Below are 7892 nucleotides of genomic sequence, written 5' to 3'. Positions count from 1 at the left end.
AATATTCTGTCCTTGTGTTGTTTTGTGCACAATGTGCACAATCTGATATGACTTTCTACATATATTTTCATTTTTTCTTATCAGTCTTTTATCAATGTTAAATTTGACTTCATCATACAAATCTAACTATAAGCCATTTATAACAAAGATTTAAGGCCATTAGGACAATTTCTAGTAGTTATTAGTACATTTGATCTTATGACTGATCTCAGTTTTGTCTTCTTATTTATTTGATTTCGTTAATTTTCTTTCCTGAGTTTTGTTGTGTTAATCAGTACTTTATACTTTTCATTGAGAATCTTCATTTGGGAGTCTTTTCATTTGACTCCCCAAAAAGTTCACATCTATATCTCCAATCTACTACTTACTGAAACATTTATAAATATAATTAGACCCCTAGTTCTCTGTATACATAATGGATTTAGCTCAAATTTAAAGCAAATTTTGCTCCTGTCCCAAGAAAAGCTCTTTCCATACCATTTTTTCCCTGGAAGCTCTTTCTGGCTCTTGGGATTTTTACAAAACATTTGGAGTTATGTTATAGATCTGTTCTCATTATTATTTATATTATTAGTCATTTAGTTTATTTGCTTGTATGATTAAAGTTCAGAAACTGGGGCTGGGGATTTAGCTCATCTGCATAAACACCTGCCTTGCAAGCAGGGGGTCGTGAGTTTGATCCCTGGTACCGATAAAATAAATAAAGTTCAGAAAGTGTACAAAGTAATTAAACAACTATTTCTGTGATTTAGTATTCATTACTACAGTTTATTAAATAAGTTGTCTCTTTTCTTGCTCTCTCTCTCTCTTTCTCTGTCAACTTGGTACCATTTATTTTCAAGAAAGATACATATACAGCAGTGTTTCTCATTCCTAGAATGTTTATACAGAATTTAGCTTTACCTCACACTTGAATGATAGAATGGCTGATCATATAAGATCTACATTTCTCTTTAGACACCTGTAAATTGTACTTTATTGTCTTCTAGCTGGTGACATGAAACATATGTTTTTATCTGGAAGTGTGTATGATTTTCTCTTTATCATTGCAATATGCTAAATTTATGAAGTCAAATAGAATATATGTCTGTTTTCACTATCCCTGTCCAGGGCTCAGTGGTCATACTGAGCAGAAATTTACTTTTTGTTCTTCTTGGGAACAGTTTTTCTATTTCTTTCATTATTTATTTTTATTTACATAAGATTAATTTATAACTTCTTTCATGTGATTATAGGATAACCTAGCTCTTTTCTTTCTACTTTATTTCTCTTTGCTCAGTTTTCACTTATTTGTATATAATATTTTTCACTGCACTAATAAACTTCTTTTAATTATCTAAGTCACTAAATTGCTTTGAACCATCGTGTTATCGTTAAGTTGTTATAGTCTTAAATGTTATAAGTTTTATTTCTAATTGAAAATTTTTCTTGTCTTTTCAACACATACACATTCCCCTGAAAGGTAGGAAGCATTCTGAGTTTCCTCTTTCATATTTCCTTCCCTTGCAGTATTTTATCAGGGGCTGTTTGTTGGGCTGTTCTTTTGCATACTAAGTATTTCTCAACTGTTTCTTGGGTCATGTCAGTAGTATACGTGAAAGAGGGGAAAAAACAGATAGAATCAATATACTATTTTAAAACCAGAGGACTTGTGATTCAGTTTTGATGTAGATTTTTAAAATCTTTTTAAAAAGATTTTTGAGATCCTGCTCCAGTGACTATAATGGGACTATTATATAATTTTATAGTGTAAAACAATGAAAATGATTGAATACTTTTCTCATTTTTGTGATAATGTTATCTTTTATTCATTCTTTCTTAATTATGAACTGATTAAAGAGGATGATATAATTTAAAAAGTTTCATAGTCCTGCACAGATTATATGCACCAAAAGTTTTAACAAAGGCAAAAGTTAAGTATAGCAAAAAGTATAAGCAAGGCTAGATGAACCCCAAAAATTCCAAATCATCTCACCAGGATTCTCAAGTCCCAAGACACATTTCATCTTCAAATTATGAACCACCAAGACAATCTGCAAAGGAGTTTAGTATTAGGAAACCCAGGGGCAAGTTTATTGAAGGATATTCTGTACTTCACGATTACATAGCCAAAGCCAGGTATGTGATCCAGATAACAAATTAACATAGATGAAGCCATCAACTTTTATATTACTACCTAGACAATGTATATGATCTAGTTAAGAATGACAGTGACTCACATTTGGACTAGGAGGAAAGAACCTGTTTTCTGATTGCTTGGAATATAATAGTAGACAAAGAAGATGAACACTTGCTCTCACAGAGTTTATAGTTTAGAGCTGAGAAGATCAACAAACAAAAACGAAACAAAACAAAATTGAATCTATGTTTGATAGTTAAGTACTAAAGGAAAAAATATCAAGGATGGGGATCTCACTGAAGAGATAACTTTTATACAAACACGTACTGCATTTAGGAGTGAACTATATTAATTTGTATCAGAGGGAATATCTCATTATGTTCTTATAATGAGAGGAGCATGGAGTGTTAGAGGAACATCTCTAAGGGCAATAGAGCAACAGAGATGTGGCTGAGTGAGACAGTGGTCCATGCTGAGCTCAGACAGTTTGTTCAGGGTAGACAGATAATATCAGACTTGTAAGCAATGATGACTTTGGACTTTATCAGAACTAAGCAAGGAGGCATTGAAAGGTTTTGAGCATAACACTGACATGATTTGACCTCCATATTAATGAAAACAGTTTTTAGAGAGAGAGAGACCAGTAAAGTTGTCTCTGCAGTACTCCAGAGCTGAACAGCCACGTCCCTGCCTGGTGACAGTGAAAAGGGTGAAAAGTAGTCAAGTCTGGATACATTTTGAAGAAGGAAGAAAGAAATTGGTTGATACAATGAATGTGGAATGTGGAAAAACATCCATTCAAAGTATGGTGAATTTGTCTCATAGTTATAATTTACACTTGTGCTTTATTTTTACTTTGTATACAACTCTCATATGATATGTGATTTGTTTATGCTTAGTACAGGCCTTTAAGGCAGAAAATATTTTATTTTACTAAATTGAAATAAAGATTTACGAAAAGATAGCATTTTAAAAGCTTTTGTGAAGTGAATCAGGTTTCTGGATCTTTCCCTAAGGCTAACTGGAGATGCCATATGACTGGAGAAGGGATTTTGTATCAGAAATTAAAATAAATAATGGGAAAATCTTAATAAAAAAGAACATGCTTGTTATACAATAGGAGAAAATAGCACCATAAGACTAAGATAAGTGGGAGATATGGCTAAGGGATATCATAGTTTAGATCTAAAATGTCCCCCAAAAGTTTCATGTGTTCAGAGGTGAAAATTTTGTAACGTGATCGAGTTATGCTTTACCCATCCATGGATTAATCTGTTAATGAGTCCACAGCTGAATATACTATTAGGAAATGGTTGTTGTCAGAAGAGAGAGATAACTGAGAACCTGGAAGGATGTATTCTTGTCTCCCATTTCTCCCTTTTCTCTCTCATTTCTGACTCCCACATGTTGAGCAGCCATCCTTACCATACACTTCTGCCATGTTGTTACTGCCAGTAGTGGACTGAGCGCACTAATATCATGACCAAAGTAAAATAGCTTACACAAGAATCACTCAGGATGTGCATATGCATATGTCCTGTGCATCACTTGAGCAGGTGTCATTTCAACCAGTCAATTCTTGTTTGCAAGAGATACACTTGTGTGTATGCTAATTTGCTTTATACCAACTATTTTACCTAGTTTTTTTTTTATTTAGAACCTTACAATCACCTTTGATGTTTGTTTCTAGTGAAGTCTAAGGATAAACTCTGGTTATTATCTTTTACTAATTTATGTTTATTTTATTAATAAAAAACATAATTTTGTGCAACAATCTATAAAAGCTCTTATGATAAGTAAATTAGATACAATTATTATACTTCTCCAAGACTCAATCATATTCTTTTACAGTACAAAATAGAAAGGTTTGGGACACTGATACTAAATAGTGATATAAGGGAATGATACCCCCAACCTACTATGTCCACTCTTTCGTGTTCTCTAAAACGGAAGAATGAATGTTAGGAACAACAGAGGTAAGAGTAGAATATATTAATTGAGAGAAAGGAAACTTCTGTTTGAAGAGAGACAGTAGGGGTCCTGGAGCTGGTTGCCTAGGACTCTGTCTTTTCCAGGGACTTTTATAGAGTAAAACCATGGCTTCAAGGTGGGGGAGGACTGGGAACACACGAGGCAAATGGGCATTAGGTGGGACATAACTATAGTTAGCCAATAAGATCAATAATTCAGATAATATTGATTATATTAGGAACAAATGGGGAAGCAAGACACATAGAAAGTGAGCATTCTTACAGAGCTGTGACTCTTCCCTAGGGGGATGGGAACTATTTAGGATACCAACCCAGGATATGGATGCATTTGCATGGTGTTTTGACTTGAGGCCTGGTCCACAGCAGGAGGCGTCAGCTTCCACTGCAGCTGCTGAGTGTTTGCACTGGCTCTATTGAAGACCTAGAGGCTATCTTATTGCCTATAATATTTCTAACTTGCTCAGCTGCCTGCAACATTAGGAAGGAAGTATCAAAATATCTGCAAAACGAAAAATTGAAAAAGTGAAATGTTAGCATATCAAAGAGAAAAAAACTTATAAAGTGGAAGGACAAGAAAGTTATCTGCTTATTGTCTACTACTTATAGAAATGATAGAACTTGAAAGAAGAAACAAAATTAATAAATTAAAACAGCGACCAATGATTATAATAATTTTATGGATGGTACTGACAGAGTCAACCAACATCTAACAAGTTATCCTGTAATCAAAAAGTGAGCAAAAATATTATTATAAAATATTTATGTACTTGCTGGACCAAATAATGTGAAACCCATTTGTTATATATTCAAAACAAGGGAATATAAAAAGTCATTTATAATTTAGCTTAAGTCTAAGAAACCAAATAATTGAAAAATACAGGATAGCGAAAAGTCAAACAGGATGTCCATTATTAATATCTTCACTATTATGTCTAGCAGGTGTAGAGTTTATTGAAATTACATCTCCCACAGGAAAAAGGAAAGGCCAACAGTGTAAAGTGTTGTTCAATGAAAGGCAGTAATACAAATAGAATTTGGAAGAAGACTAACTACTACTGTCCAGAGTTGTAATGTGCTGTGTACTGAATGTCTTAAAATAAAATTGTCATTTTTTGTGTTTATATTATATTATTTCCTGTTATATTATTTTATAAAACTTAACATAACTTTAATTTTTGGTCATCCAGATAAGCAGTGACCTAACCATGTAGAAATGACTAGATTGTAGGATAAAAGGGTTGTGTTCCCACAGGAGGCAGAAGGGCTGCTGCTGATCAGTTGGGCTTATATTTTGCTGTTGATGTAAATAATGTGGAAGGTCTATCTTGTTGGCTGTGATGCAGGCCTCAACAGGGATAGGTGTAAGTCAACTGTTGCAGGGAAAAAGGCCACCATCAGTAGGCTAAGTGAGTCATTTGTAGTCACCCATAGCAGTTGACCATGAGACAAAAATCTGGCCTGCCTGAACTGTTGCATTTCTCCATGAAAGGTTTGCTAACTTGCCCTGGACTTGGATATCTCTGTTTACCACCAAGGGTATTTGTACTTTCCTGTGGGTCACAGACTCACAACTAGTGTTTCCTTCCTATAGGTTTTAGTAATTTTCCCTCTCCTTTGCACATCCCCTCTCTCCCTAACCGCAGACTAATGGGAATGACCCAGGGACATGCATGCTAACAGGACATGCCAGGTTCCTATGATTAGAGATTGACCCAGGGTCAAGCTAGCTAGAATCATAGAACTGAATTTTTGTCCTCCTATGTGAAGAAGAAAACAATATCATTTATTTCTACTGATTTCTCATCGAAATATCTTTGTAACCATTAGAATGAATTCCAAACTAAGACACTCCAAAGAAATCATCTTATATTCCCATGTAATAAAAAATGGCTGGTGTATCCACTTGGGAAAAATGAAACTAGGCTGCAAATGTAATGCCACTTTTCAGTTATATCGTTACTGTAAGGAACAATAAAAATGATAAGAGGAGCCTTATATTTAAGCTTTTATGGACCTCTTCCAGAGACCTAATGTGTATCTGAGAAATCATCAACCCTTAAGATCTGATGCTGCAAAGGATTCTCTCCTGTCACCTCCTGAGATACAGGTCATCTCTTGAGTCCATCTCATAGTAGACCTGAGGCTATTTACCACAGACCTCAGATTCAGGGAATTCAATATCTAAACCCACTACTACTCATAGTTTACTGATTTGCAATTCATCCTCATCTATTGCTGCACATTTATAGAAAGAAAAAGCTTGCAAAGACTGCAAAGCAGGCCAGTGATTAAGCCATTGCAGCTTTACCTCTGATAACTAGCCAACTGCTGCATTATTTGGGTCCCAAGAGGGGCCTGAGTAGGATTACAATACAGAGGGCAGAGAATCCAAACAAAAGTTATATGTCAAGGCCATTTTAGATGGTTTGTGACAAAAGATTCCTAAACTTATGAACTTTGATAAGCTCAGGTCTGTTAGTCAGGCTTCAATGAGACTAACTGGTTTTCAACTTCAGCCTGAAGAGGCATTCTGTAAAAACACTGAACTAGACACTGATCTAGCGAAGGGCAAATTATCCAAAGACACTATTTTATTAGTGAATAAGATCCAGATATTAGGAAAAAAAAACCCAAAACTACAACTGGGTGTGCAAACTGGAATAGGCCAATTGGCCAATGAAGCTTTGCTGGTATTCAACAACCATGATGAAGCAGAGGATAATACAGTACTTGATAAGGAAAGGAGGCAGGGCAAACCCATGCTATGCATATTTGGTAAGACTTATGACAAAGCCCAGAACACTGGGAAGCTGAGGTTATCCTAAGAGTGATGGAAGCAAGTCAGAATACTTCAAATGAGAGAAAACAGGCATTAAGCAAAGAAAATCCCTTGTCATTGTTTATGTCTGTGGCCCCCAGGCCTCATGGTTTTACACTGTGCATTGTGATTGGTTCATTGTCTAGTGCTTGAATTGATGGTGCCTGTGTTACACCCACATAGGGGTGGAGCCATGATGTAATGTAAAGGCAGGAAGAAGGTGTGTCTCACTCTCTTGCTGGTTTCTGCCTTGCTGTTTGCAGCCACCATGAACTGCGGACCTGCCATGCCACCCTGCCTTGGAGCCAACTGAGTATGGACTGAAACCTCCATAATCTGTAAGAAATAAACCTTTCCTTTCCCAACTTTGATCATCAGCCATGAGTAACAGGTAACTAAAACAGCCCTAAAAAACCACCTAGCTCTTTTTGGACTGATCAGAACATGAGGAAAGACCACTGACATTGGTAAATACAGGGATGAGGTAATCCACTATCATCATGGCCAGGGAAGAAGTCTGTATGATTTGTACTGGTAGTAAGTGAGGCAGCCTGTGAGGATTCTTCACACGAGTATAATAATTCCTTCACAGGATCCTTAGATAACTTTATATAGAGTAAGTAAACATATTATGATCTTCTGTGATGCTGGTGTTACTTATTCAGTTCTAGTTTTTTCATTAGGATGAGCTTTCGTCCCATTCTAAAGATATATACCTGAGGGAGTTACCTGGACAGCTAGCTTTCTTTGCTCCTACTCTAAACTGCTATTTGGAAGATTCCCTTTCCAAGCTAACTTCATGATGATACTGCAGTGTGTTCAATACCAATGATTGTAAGAGATACAGTCTTCCCTGCTCAGGGCCACTTTGATACTCAAGTGTCGGGCAATGAATATCTTAGTTTCTAGAGACCCAGACAGCCTGACCACATACCATGGAAGGATGGCACCCCAGGAAGGGTTA

This window comes from Cavia porcellus, unplaced genomic scaffold (genome assembly GCF_034190915.1).
Source record: "Cavia porcellus strain 051 isolate PalLab524CR breed Dunkin Hartley unplaced genomic scaffold, mCavPor4.1 scaffold_27, whole genome shotgun sequence".
NCBI classification, from domain to species: Eukaryota; Metazoa; Chordata; class Mammalia; order Rodentia; family Caviidae; genus Cavia; species Cavia porcellus.
The sequence above is the reverse complement of the archived record's forward strand: the minus strand, read 5'-3'. Positions refer to the sequence as shown.